The sequence below is a fragment of the Mustela nivalis genome (genome assembly GCF_964662115.1).
Source record: "Mustela nivalis genome assembly, chromosome: 19".
Lineage (NCBI taxonomy): Eukaryota > Metazoa > Chordata > Mammalia > Carnivora > Mustelidae > Mustela > Mustela nivalis.
In genome coordinates, this window is record NC_139038.1 from 24282992 (window position 1) to 24296656 (window position 13665).

The following is a 13665-nucleotide window of genomic DNA, read 5'->3' on the forward strand; positions in this document are numbered from 1 at the left end:
CCAACAAAAGTCCCAAAGGTTAAAGACCTATGATGACATCTCTGGTAAACGTAGCTCCAAGTCTGGACTCGAAGGTTGTGTGGGCTCCTACTGGGAGCATGGGAACTACAGCCTATAAACTAAACGATTTTTGACAGTTCTTTCATGCCTAATTGGTACTAGGTTACTCTATTTCTTCACTTATGGATTATCCACTGTGGAAATTTCTCCTTAACATGTCTCTATGACTTTTGAAATGCAGGTGAAATATATTAGATATCGTTGCTTTCACTGGGAGTAACTGGGTGACTCAGACCTTTACTTCTTTTGAAATGCATATGGAAGACAATAGCATGCAGTACATAGTCAGGAAAATGGGCTGGGACCAGACAGCTCTAGGTTCAAATCCAGCTAGTGCCTTTATGGTGTACTGAATGTTTGTGCCTCTCTCCAAATTCATATGTTGAAAACTTAACCCCCAAAATGTGATGGTATTTGGAGGTGGGGTCGTTGGGAGGTAATTAGGTTTAGATGAGGTCATAAGGATGAGGCCCCAATGACGGGCTTAGTATCCTAACAGAAGAAAAACCAGAGCTCTCACTCTCTCTACCATGTGGGTACATAAAGAGAAAGTGATCACCTGCAAGTCAGGAACAGAGCCCATACTGGGGAACTGAATTGGCTAGCACTTGATCTTGGACTTCCCAGCTTCCAGAACTGTGAGAAATAAATGTTGTTTTGTCCAGCCTGTCTATAGTATTTTCTTATGGTGGCCAGAGTTCACTAAGACAGCCTCTTAGTAATGTTTTCTATCTGTAAACAGAGATGATAATATCCACTTCACAGAGATACTCTGAAAATTTACTAATTTCATATGTAAGTAAAGCACTGAGTACAGTGTTTGAAACATATTGAGCGCTCAGAGAATGGCACTTGTATGATGACTATAAATAATAATAATATAACTTAGCTACTTTGTGGTATGGCTACCTTTAGGACAGAGACAAATGCATGTTCATTAGCTTGTCTTTTAGAAGAACCGGTTTCTGTGGAAATCCTGAGCGCTAACACATCCAGCAAGACTGATGCTAGCTCTTGTCACCATGGAGACCTTACTTCGTGTCAAGTGTTTTTAGCGCCTCGCAATCCCTGGTTCTGTGAGAGTACTACATAAAGATTATAGAACAGTTTCACCTCAGAATTTTTCCAATTATGAATCTATGAAACAGGAATTCAGACTGGAGGTTCCAGAGTATTTCAACTTTGCTAAAGATGTCCTGGACGAATGTACCAATGTGGAAAAGGTAAGGAACAGGGCCAGTCCAACTACAGCTTCACAGATAGAAGTGATTTAGACCCCAGGGCAAATGTCTGGCAACAATTTTGGCCAGGGATGCTCCTGTGTATCCTCTAATGCACAAGACAGTCCCACATAGCAAAAAATTATATGGCTCAACATGTTAATTAGTTCCATAGTTGAGAAAGCCTTGTTTATAAAAATGTATGATTATAGGTTAACTTCTTTTTTTTTAAATTTTATTTATTTATTTGACAGACAGAAATCACAAGTAGGCAGAAAGGCAGGCAGAGAGAGAGGGAGGAAGCAGGCTCCCTGTTGCAGTTCAAAAAAATGCAAGCAACATTCTGTAGGGACCATGCTTTATGAATAATCTAATGGTCTTATTCAGTTTTTTCACTAATTTGGGTGTTTAATCTCCATCTGATGTAGCTAATTCTCATTCTTTTTAGCAACCAGAAAGCCACTAGATGTCAGTCTTTATCTTATATTACGTTATGGTAGTATAATTTGAAAGTCAGACATCTTTGAATTGTATAGACTAGGAACTTCTTTAGCCTGAAAGGATACTCCTTATTAATGACATCACCAAAAATACAAGATTCATATGGAAGACTATAGAAATAAGAAAACTTACATAATAAAATTACTTTCAATTTATACTAACCAGAATGTTCTCGTCCTAAGAATTCTATTCCCACTTCCTGCAGGGCACCGCTCAGTCCTTTTGGTTTTCTTCTATAGAAAATCTAACCGAATAAAAGAAACATATCCCAAAAAAGTTACTATTAGAAAAACAATGTATTAAACAAAAAAAAAGCAAAAAAAAAAACTATGTATTAACCACTTACTTTTCATAATTTTTCATTCTATTAGATTCGGAATATGCTTATTTTGTTGTCATTTTTACGTTCTTTAAGAAATGTATTTATGGGGGTGCCTGGGTGTCTCAGTGTGTTAAAGCCTCTGCCTTTGGCTCAGTTCATGATCCCAGGGTCCTGGGATCAAGCCCCGAGCCCTGCATTGGGCTCTCTGCTCAGTGGGGAGCCTGTTTCCCCCTCTCTCTTTGCCTGCCTCTCTGTCTACTTGTGATCGCTGTCTGTCAAATAAATAAATACAACCTTTAAAAAATGTATTTATGTGAAAGTTTAAAGTTTAAAAAATATTTATTTATAGTAATTACACCCTTGCATGGGATGAAGTTTAATCATTTTTCCATAGAAGGAAAGAGACCATGACCCCATTTTTGACCCTTACCTTTTAAGTTACTCTGAGATCAATCCAAGAATTTAAGAACATGGATTTTATCAGCTGTTTTCTTTTACACTCACACTCCAGGCAAACCCCCAGGTCCCAGTCTGCATTAACTATATTAAAATAGAACAAATTCAATAATGCTAGCAGTTTTTATATTTATAAATATAAATTTAATACTATAAATATATAATATATAATATAAATAAATATATAAATATATAATATAAATTATAAATAATATAAATAATATAATAAATATATTATATATAAATAATATAATATATAATACATTATATGTTATCTATAAAATATATAATATGATATAAAATATATATTTATATATAAATATATAACATAATATACAAATAATATAATATGAAATATATAATATAAAGATATAAATATAAATAACTTATAAATAAAATATTGAAATATTATGTAAGATTTAGAAAGAAATAACACATAGAATATAATATTTATATCAATGACACATTTAGGGCGCCTGGGTGGCTCAATGTGTTAAAGCCTCTGCCTTCCGCTCAGGTCATGATCCCAGGGTCCTGGTATCGAGCCCTGCATTGGGCTCTCTGCTCAGGAGGGAGCCTGCTTCCCTTCCTCTCTCTGCCTGCCTCTCTGCCTACCTGTGATCTCTGTCAAGTAAATAAGTAAAATCTTTTTTTAATTTTTATTTTTTATTTTTTTAATAAATAAAATCTTAAAAAATAAATTAAATTTTTAAAATGACACATTTATATATATATAAATTTATATACGTTTTATGAGTATATAGTATACAATCATTACATACTATATACAAAAGTATAATATGTACTATATAAAGAATATAAACTATACTGTATATACTATAACAATATACTATATAAAACAAAACAGGATTTAATTGCTGTTAATATCTAACAATTATTCACTTTACGTAATTTACTATTAAGAAATAAGGTTGGTAACTAAGTCTCAAAATGATTCCTTAAACACCCAATTAAACACACTGAGTATCTCAGAAAGAAGAGTAAGGTATCAAGTTACAAGCCTGGAGAAGGTTATCTGCTTTCAACATTCTAGAAAATACTAATGTAATTGAGAAACCAGACATATTATAGAAACCTAAAACCAAAAATATCACTACCAATGGCACAGCCTTGCTATCAATGACTATTAATTGCAATGCTGTATCATAGGCATACAAAAGATCTACTTAAATGGCCCATTTTTTTCCCAATATGAAAGTATAAGCAAAGGATGTGAGGGGAATAAAGACTCTTTTTAATTCAAGGTTGTAGAAATTAGCATAAGAGTTTTCACTAAATCATCTTTGCCTCAAGCAGAAGAACAGAGAAGTACAATCTAGAAAAATTCTTAGGGTTAAGTCTTAAAAAATTTTAAAGTATCACAGGATGGTAAAATTTGAAAAATATGAATAAATTTATTTTCCTTGGTTAACATTTGTTAGGCACTGAGATTTCTTTTCAAGTCCTAAGAGGTTGACAAGTACAATTCTTACTACAGATAAAGAATTCACAGTGGTTATCCCACTCATTTATGCTTGATAGATACAACCTGTTTTTTACCTGACCAAGTAACAAATGCACATAATTTTACTTTGGAATTAGGTGGATCTGAAATCCCAGTAGCAAAAATAATTTTCTTCTGTTGCTGAATCTTCTGAACCCATTTACAGAACTGAGATAAACAAATTCTCAGAGGGACTCCTTCATCTACTTGAGCCCGAGTAAAGTTACAAAATCTGAATTTAACAATTGAATCCCATAATTATTGAATACATCATTAGCACAAAATTAAGCACTAAAGAGGCATGTAAAAAAGAAGAGGTTCTGGGCACCTGGATGGCTCAGTTGGTTAAGCATCTGCATTTGGTACTGGTCATAATCCAGGGTCCTGGGATCAAGTCCCACATGGGCTCCTTGCTCCCCTGGTTCTCCCTTTGCCCCTCACCCCAACTCGTTCTCTCTCTCTCTCTCTCTGTCTCTCAAAAATAAATAAAATCTTTAAAAAAAAAAGAGCTTCTGACTGCCAGAATTTAGAAAAAGATGCTAAAACACATGGAAGAGAGATAATATAATGATTAGAACTCTGCAAGATAAGAAAAATTAGGCTGCTCTACCTAAAATCACACAGAAACATAGTAATTAAATCCTGACTGATTTCCATGAAATTAATTTAATTTCCATGAAATAAGTTTGATATTCATTTTTACAACACTATTCTATCTAATTTTTAAAGATTCCAACAGAGTTCTGGAGGGAACATTATTTCTAACAGTACATAAATCTAATTTCAAATGGTATATACTTTTTTAAATTTTCTTTTAAAAACTGATTTCTGAATTTTATTTATCTTTTTTTAAGGATTTATTTATTTTTTGAGAGGGAGAGAGAGCATGTGCAGGGTGAGGAGAGGGAGGGAAACTCTTAAAGCAGACTCCCCACTGAAGTTGGAGCCCGATGCGGGGTTCGATCCCAGGACCTCTAGATCATGACTTGAGCTGAAATCAAGAGCCAGCCACTCAGGCAGCGGAGCCACCCACGTGCCCCTGATTTCTGAATTTTAATATTTGCATCATACTTTCTTGTTTTGGTGGGGGGGGAGGCAGGATGAGAAGAGAGGTAGGGAAAAGAAAAGGGCATACCTATTTTATGCCTGTCAGTTCCATGCAAAATTCAGAAAGAATCGGATGTTCTTGAGGCTGAACATAAGCATGGAACTCAGATTCAATCTCCCCAGTGATGTATTCAGCAATACTGCTGGAAATTCAACTACACGAAAAATTCAATTGACACTTGAATATATAATTGTTAAAATAATGCTGTCATCACTCTAAATTAAACATATTTAACCATCATATAGCATTATTAGACAGTCACTAGTTCAGTAAAAGCATATTAAAATGACCAAAGCAGTGTGATATAATAGTTATAATAAAATTGTACCAAAGACTAAATCAGAATATTAAAGTTGTATCTATTTAAAACTCTTGAAATATTTCTACAATTAAATATTAAGACCATATGGAAGTTAAAATGTATTTCTTTTAGCAAAGGTATTTTTTCTGTCCCTATACAATTGAGATTTTGTATGAAATTCTAAAATAATTTTATATACTTTTAGATGTTAGATTTTTGTTCTTTTTTTGTCAAGTCAGGTTTTATAGTAAACTACCAATTCATAGGGTATCTTATTTCCTTTAAACTAATTGTTGACTACTTTATATCTATTACAGTGACTCCTCTTGGGCTAGCTTTGGCCACTGGCAGTCCAGACTTACTTATTTCTTGGCTCTGGTGGCGTTTCCCATCATTCCAACATGTTGACTCAAAATCGATGACAATTAAGTAGTCAAACAACTGCTCTGCAAAACAAAGGGTATCCTTATAGTTTATCAGCATTAAAAGTGCAAGGATACAAAATGTAAAGAAATGAAGCACAGTACTTACTGGATTTGCTTCTTCCTAGATTTCCATTTGCTGGTGCAACTGACGTTTTTCTAATTAATCCAAGCTGCCTAAAATGTAGAACAACCAATTATGTTCAACAAAAGCATTCATAGTCCTGTTTGAATATGTTAACAAACTAATGTTATAACCCTCATTATTAATTTATTAATGTGAGAGACTGTAAATTGAACAACTTTGAGAGCAGACAACCTTGTGTTTTTTTTTAATTATTTTTTATAAACATATAATGTATTATTTGCCCCGAGGGTACAGAAGACCTTGGTTCTTATATTGACTGCCAAAATCTCTTTTGATTTTGACAGTCAATAAATTTTAATAGTCATTTTACCTGCATGAGCCTAAAAGTTCATATTTGCCAAGAGTAATTCCTTCTGCTTTCCTTATTTGACAGTAAATACTGAGGAACGTGAGTGATTGCAGAGGTAAAGATGCATTGAAAAGCTTATTTCTGCCTTTTCATTTTAAAAGCCCTTGCTATGTGCACAGACCAGTTCTGAGGAGACAGTGAAGATCCAGTCTTCCAGGAGCTCCACATTACAGCTGGGTAAAGAAAGTAGACATCTGTGGTAAACTACTATAAGGTAATACATGACAAAGGATCCGCAAAGGCAATACTTGAATTCACAGAAAGGGATGAGCTTCCTTAGGTGTTAAGTAAGACAACTACTTGGAGGAACAGGTAAAGCTTAAGTAGGCGACACTTCCTGTTGCCTTTTTTTGTTTGTTTATTTGTTTTTGTTTAAGACCTGTGATGGGAAATGCAAGGAGTTGGGAATAACAGCGAACATTTATTTAATTTCTTACTACATAGCAAACACTGAGCTCTAGTGATCTCACTTAATCGTCAAGAACTGTAGGAGTTGTTGCTACCTCTATTTTTTTGGATGAGAAAATCGGATTCAGTAATTTGGAATTACTGATTCAAAACGGATTCAGTAATCCGTTTCTGTGGTTCAGTATTCAGTAATTCGCCAAAGAACACAGATTTGATATGTGAAAGCAGAATCAACCAACTCTGAAGCCCATGCTATTTACCACTACATTACAACAGTTCTTTTGAAATCAGAAATGTGTACAGCGTGACCAGGAATCAGGGAGAAGGCTACTATAAATCACAACACGACTTTAACGGGTCACTAGCAAGTGGTAGGGTGAACAGCTTGACGGTGTGGGGGGCTGCCTGAGACCTCGGAACCGCCTACCAGGCGCGGTCACATCCAGTTCGTTTCCAGAGGCCTCGAAAGGGCTGACAGTGGCTCAAGGCCACCCAGTCCGAACCGTGGTTCTTCCACCCTCGCGCAGAGGGCGGCCTGAGAACCTCGAGACCGAGATCCAAGCAGAGACCTTTCAGTCCGGGGCAGACAGTGCAGGTCGGAGACGCCTGGGCTGCAGAGAATGAAAGCTGACCCCGCGGATGCGCACTTCCCAGGCCGGCTGCGGGCGCCAGCGCTCGACCAGGAGCCACCCTCAGCCCAGAAACCCCTCGCGTACCGCGCAAGCTTCTTGGTCGCCATTCCCGGCACTCCTGACTCCTCCGTGCCCAACTGCCGGAAGTCGTTAAACCACCACTTCCGGTCCGTTCCTCAAACGCGTGGCGCGTCCGAGAAGGCTGCGGTGGCGACGGCTTTGGCTGCGACTGAGGCGGTTGGCGGCGGCTGCGGCTTCGGCTCTGTGCCCGGCTTCTCTTCGGTGTTTTCAGGGCTCGGGGGCGCGGGGAGTGATTTTTTGCAGGGAAGTCGTCTTGGCAGCAACTTTTTCCCTCTTTTTCAACGGGCGGAGGCGCGTTTGCGCCGTTGGGGAACCGTTTCGAATCCGGCCTCCAGCGCGGACGGTAAAACCGTTGGTGTCGGTGCGGTTTTCTCCGCCGCGGCGCAGGGAGGATAGTTAGCGCTCTCGCTTCTCCGGGAGCGGAGGGAGAGCTCCGTGCGCTGAATTTAGGAGAGGATCTGAGGAAGGCTGTAGGCTGTCGAAGCCCCGCCTGCTCACCCGTCCGGAGGCGGCGTTTCCTCAGCTCTCGCCGGTCTCGCTGGTCTTTCTCCACAGCCGCATGGATCCCGAGAGGGAGAGGAGCGGGGGGCACCCCAAGAAGGGCAGGAAGAGGAGGAGGGCCCCGAACATGCTGCTCGGGGCGGCTGAGGCGATGAGAGCCCGTCGGGGTCTGGAGGAGAGGCAGCCCGAGGCCAAGGTGAGTAACGAGGAGCCCCAGTGGGCGGCCCGGGGAGGTGCGGAGGGGCCAGGCCGCCCCCCAGCCGCCTTCCGGGCCCTGCCTGCGCTGGAGGCGGAGGGTTAGCCTCATCCACCCACTGTCCTTTCGCAATCCTGCTTTCCAGTCCGTAAAATGGGAGCGATGATGTTAATGCCACCTACCTCAGGGCTGATATGGCTCTTTAAAACTGGGGTGGTGCTCGGGACCCCAAAAAGAATGTTCACTCAACAAATGCTTAATTGAGTCTTTTGTATATATGCCAGTTCAGGGGATATCCCAGTGCACGAACCCAAAAGTCCCTGCCCTCGTGCAGTTTACATGCCACGCCAGTAAGGGAATAATAAGGCTGCTGAGCGTCCCTGCGCTGTACTGAGAATTGAATATACGTGGTCCATCCCTTCAGTTATCAGGTTTCTGTTGTCTCTCCTGTGCTGGGCACTGCCCTAGGCTGTTGAGGAACGTCAGTGAATAAAGAGGTTACTACTTCGTTCCAGTGTAAAGAGACCGAAGACAGACAATACATAGAAATTATACACAGGTTTCCCCCACTATAGGAAAGTAGCAAAGAAGCATTTATTGATTTATGCTGGGGGTGGGGGGGTGATGGGGATTGGAAGCGTTTCCAGACTCCCCAAAATAACCTTTGTTGGGTTTTCTCATATCTCAAGACAGATTTTGCTACTTGATGCACAAAATCAAGATAAAGCGCAGATTTTCACTGACACAATTCAAAGCTATCGGGGCTTCATGCTAAGTGTAGTTCTTGGGGAAGGAGCTTGACTGTGCCACTTTGCTTGGGGTGTGCTGCTTTTATAATTGGTTTGTTGTGAAACAAATGCTGAAGGTAAAAGCGAAGAAAGGCACAGTGCTAACAGGTCTCTTGGAAAAGGGAAGTGGCAGGACACAAGCTTTCAGAAAGCTGGGGATACCTGTAAAATGGGAAATAGTGCTTTGAAAATATTTTTTTTAATTTAAAAGGGATTCTTTTTTTGCCTATCAAACTGGAAAAACAACTTTTTAAAGGTTAATATGGTGAAAAGTATAAGGAGATAGACCATCTCCTCACTCTTTTATTTTGAAACAACCTGAAACTTACAGAAATGTTGCAAAAACAGTACCAAAAACAACCCCAACCAGCATTTGAAAGTGATTGCTGACAATGCTCCATGACCACCCACCCATATTTAATATGTGTTTTCTGTAAACAGTGCTGCATAACGACAATGCCACCATCAAAATTAAAAAAAAATAGCATGGATATATTGCTATCATCTTATCTTCAGACCCCATTCAAATTCCTCAGTTGTTCCAGTAATACCCTTTTAGCAATAAGATCCAGTCTAGAACCATGTGTTACATTTAGTTATCTTGTCTTCTTCAATCCCTACAATTCTTTAGTCTTTTCATTGACATCTATGGCCTTACTACTCTTGAAGAATCCTGTACCAGTTATTCTGTAAAATGTCCCTCAAGTTAGGTTTGTTTCTCATTGATTAATTTCAGGTTATACATGTTTGGCAGGAGTATCACAGAAGTGACATTCTTTCTTTGTATTTTGTTAGGTTGTACATGATTTTATTTGTCGCATTCTTGTTTTCTTTTTCTCTAATTCTATGGAGAGATGCTTCCTTGTTAAACTTTTAATTCATTTTTTTACTAGTATGAACTTAATGCCTATTTCATTCAATAAGTTATAATCCATTACTATATTTATTTTGATGTTCAGAATATCCCATATTTGAACATTAAGCTAGCTTCTGTGTCCTTTGCACATGACCTCATAATTCTTTGAGCATTTCCTTACTTTTTTGCCACAAAAAGGTGTTCCAGGCTCATTTGTGCTTTTACTGCCCCAGCGCTGGAATCAGTAATTTTTGGGGGGGATTCTTGGTTCTTTTTAGTAGAGAATGACATTTAGAAACCCAAGGTTCTGGGTACTAGATGTGCTCAGTGCCATTGGGATGTCAATACCCCCCCCCCAAAAAGCTAGGAAATAATATATTTATATATCTGTATACCTATATACACACATACATGTTTACATTTAAATATTTTTCTATCCATACATACTAAAATCTCTACTTGCAATGTGTTTCCACAAGGTTCATTCTTGCTTTCTCTCTTCATGTTTATAATTTCCTTCTCTATTCAGTGAGACATCTGTCATTACCTTCAGTATATTTGACCTGTTCTCCGTGGTGCCACTGCCCCACACTCCCACACTCTCTTCACCTTGCTTGGGCTCTGTCGTCCTGCACCATGTGCCAGGCCACCCTCCTGTGTGAATGTTCCTGTCACAACCTGCTATCCTTCACGTACATGGACACCCTCACCCTGTTCAGGCTCTGAATCTTGTGACAGGCCACTGTTGTCCCTCAGTATTGATGCCCTCCTTTCCTTACATACTTTCTGATATCTGATACCAGCCCTCACTGCTGTCCACTGCCCACTGCATGGATGCCTTCATACCGCTCAGGTTTTGACACCCCACAATGAGCCATCCTTCTGCATGTATGCCGTGGGTTCCTACCCTTAGTCCTAGCTCTCTCCCCTATAGCTTCCCTCCTTCCCCCACTCAGGCTCAGACTCTCATACTTGGCAATCATATTTACTCACTGCCACATAGGCCCTACCTACCTCACTTAGACTCACTTTATCAATCTCATGTTTTTGATTAGTAAAGATAAATTGGTATATTCTTTCAAAAATTAATAGTACTTGTCACAATTAAATAGTTGACCCTTGAACAACATGGGGGACTGGAATGCCAAACTACCATCTACCCTCCCTGCCCTGTGCAGGCCAGAATCCATGTGTAACTTTTGACTCCCTAGAAACTTAACTACTTAAAGTTAGAAACCTTATCAATAATACAGGTAACCAGTACACCAAAAACCTTACTGACAACATAAACAGGTGGGTAACACATACTTTGTAAATTACATGTATTATATACTGTATTCTTACAATAAAGTAAGTCAGAGAAAATGTTACTAAGAAAAGCATAAAGAAGAGAATACATTTGGGGCACCTGGGTGGCTCAGTCATTTAGGCATCTGCCTTCAGCTCAGGTCATGATCCCAGGGTCCTGGGATCTCTATCTCTTCTCTTTCTCTGTCAAATAAATAAATAATCTTAGAAAAAAAAGAGAACACATTTACAGTACTATACTGTATTTACCAGAAATGAGCCACATATAAGTGGGTCTGCACAGTTTAAACCTGTGTTGTTTAAGCGTCAACTGTAGGTGCTTATTTTGACCAGGAACTTACTGGAGAATTTATCCAGGTACACAGGAATGTTTGAAAGGAAGCTTATGATACTGTTTATAATTTTTTTTAAAGTGTCATCAATAGGGAATTTTTTCATATACGTTATTAAGTGTTGAGATAAATTTAGAGAATGGACTATTAAAATTGGTGTTTGTTACATTTAACTGATATGAAAAGATATTTACTGATTTGGGGGGGATGGGAGGGTTGCAGAGTTCATTTCCAAACAGAATGTGTACTCTAATTCTGTAGGGGCAGTATACTATAGAGATAAAGAATTAGGGCCTTTTTTTTAGGAGGGAGAAGCTTTAGTGAACTCCCTGTTTCCCCAGAATAATGTCAGATTCCTTAGCTTAGGCCCCATTGATCTATGACCTGACTTCCTCTTTTCTCTACTTGCAGAACTCTACTGCTCTGCAACACGCCATCTTGGTTCCAGCCAAACAAAATTACGTGTTTAGACACAATGTTCCCCTTTTCAGGACAACCCCAGTATTTTCAATATCAGTGAAGCTATCCCCCAAACTCTCTAGTCCCCAAGGCAACTAGCCTCTTTACTCCTATACTTTTATAATAGCACTTACCCTCTTTGTATTGGAATTACCTATTTATGTATTTCTTTTCTCTTAGTAGAATGAACTGGAGAGCATGAATCATGTTTCATTCATTCTGTTATTCCTAGCAAGTAACCAAGTATCTGTAGTAAGGTTTCTTACCAATGTTTATTAAATATTATATTAATGTTATATCACAGGTTGTTGTTTTAGACCTTCATTTCCAATTAATTAGATCCCTCCTTATATTTGCATATAATTTGCTTTGCTATAATCCTGTTCTCAATAGTCCTAATTTTTTAAATATTTTGTTTATCTATTAGAGAGTGAATGGTGGGAGGGGCAAGAGAGAAAGAAACAGACTCCCTACTGAGCAGTAAGCCTACTGAGGGGTTTGATCCCAAGACTCAGAGATCATGTCCTGAGCTGAAGGTGGATGCTTAACCAACTGAGCCACCCAGGCACCCCTCTCAAGAAATCTTTATTTGAATTCTGTACAATAGTAGCTGTTCTTTGCTGGGGAGTCATTGAGTAATGATAAATTTCATTAACTGTTGTTCACTACTTTTTTTCCCTCACTTCCCTTTTGTATGTCTATAACTGACTTGATGGTATCACCTTTAGTGGTACTGGTTTGATTTTTCAACAGCTGGTGCCAGCTTTTTCACCAAAACCACCTGAACAACGTGGTGGTTTTCGTACTGCAGGGAATGAGCCAGCTACACTTGTACAGGTTCTACTTGGAGTTTGGATTTCTCCGAAAGGCATTCAGACATGTAAGTTAAGAAAACTTTGTATTAGGGCCTGAGTTGAGTCCTCTCATCCACAGACTAGTGCACTTCTCAAACTATGCTCTCGGGCAACCTTGAACAAGCAGTAGAGGTTGTAGAAAGCAAGAAAGATTAAGATTCAGAGATCTCCTGTTGAGATTAGGTTTGCCTCTGATTTTCTTTGATAATTTAGGCAAAATATTTATTACCAGATTACAATCTATATATAGTTCCCAGGCTGATTCTTCCTATTTTAATCGGGCTATGATGTTTTTAAAAATTGTATACTCTATGTAAGTCTGTGTTTTTTGGCCTCTTGACAACATCACAAAATTGGACATCCTTAGAACAGTATCTGGAGCTGAATAGCAGCTGTCATCTTTAGAAGAGGCATGTGCTCCCTGTTTTCCTTTCCATAGCCACCTCCAGTCTTTATTGGACTGTTTCATCCATTTAGCTCTGAGGGATTTGAGTTGGTGAGTCCTAATCTCTTTGGGTCTCCATTTTCTATTTTACTTTCATTTATCAAAGGCTACATACATGCTAGGACCTACATCAATCATTCTGCGTGCATCGTCTTTAATTCTTAAAGTACTTCTGTGAGAGATAAAAATATCTTCTATATGTGAGGAAACTGAATAACTTGTCCAGGTTATAGCTAGAAGTGGTGGAGCTGAAATTTCAGCACAGGTGAGCCTAAGGCTGGAGATCTCAACCTTTCAGCTTTGCTGTGTCATCTGTCTTAACTACCTGGCAAGCTGTCCACTAAAGTAATAGATACAGAAGTGCTTTGAAAAATATAAGGGATGTTCCTTTTCCGAGTTACACATTTGTGTAAT

At 38.8% G+C, this 13665-nt stretch overlaps 1 long non-coding RNA gene and 1 pseudogene across 2 annotated transcripts in view; one reads left to right on the forward strand and one right to left on the reverse strand.

Annotated features, from left to right (window-relative positions):
- LOC309855035 overlaps positions 1 to 13665 on the forward strand; it is a 58553-nt gene that overhangs the window by 33130 nt on the left and 11758 nt on the right. The window lies entirely within an intron of this gene.
- LOC309855031 (ERI1 exoribonuclease 2-like) lies at positions 1622 to 8204 on the reverse strand (annotated as a pseudogene). The gene is made up of 7 exons (XR_014316612.1): positions 7516 to 8204; positions 6004 to 6071; positions 5835 to 5918; positions 5199 to 5325; positions 4120 to 4295; positions 2534 to 2634; positions 1622 to 2025 (listed from the first exon to the last, which is right to left on the reverse strand). The product of XR_014316612.1 is annotated as an ERI1 exoribonuclease 2-like (transcript).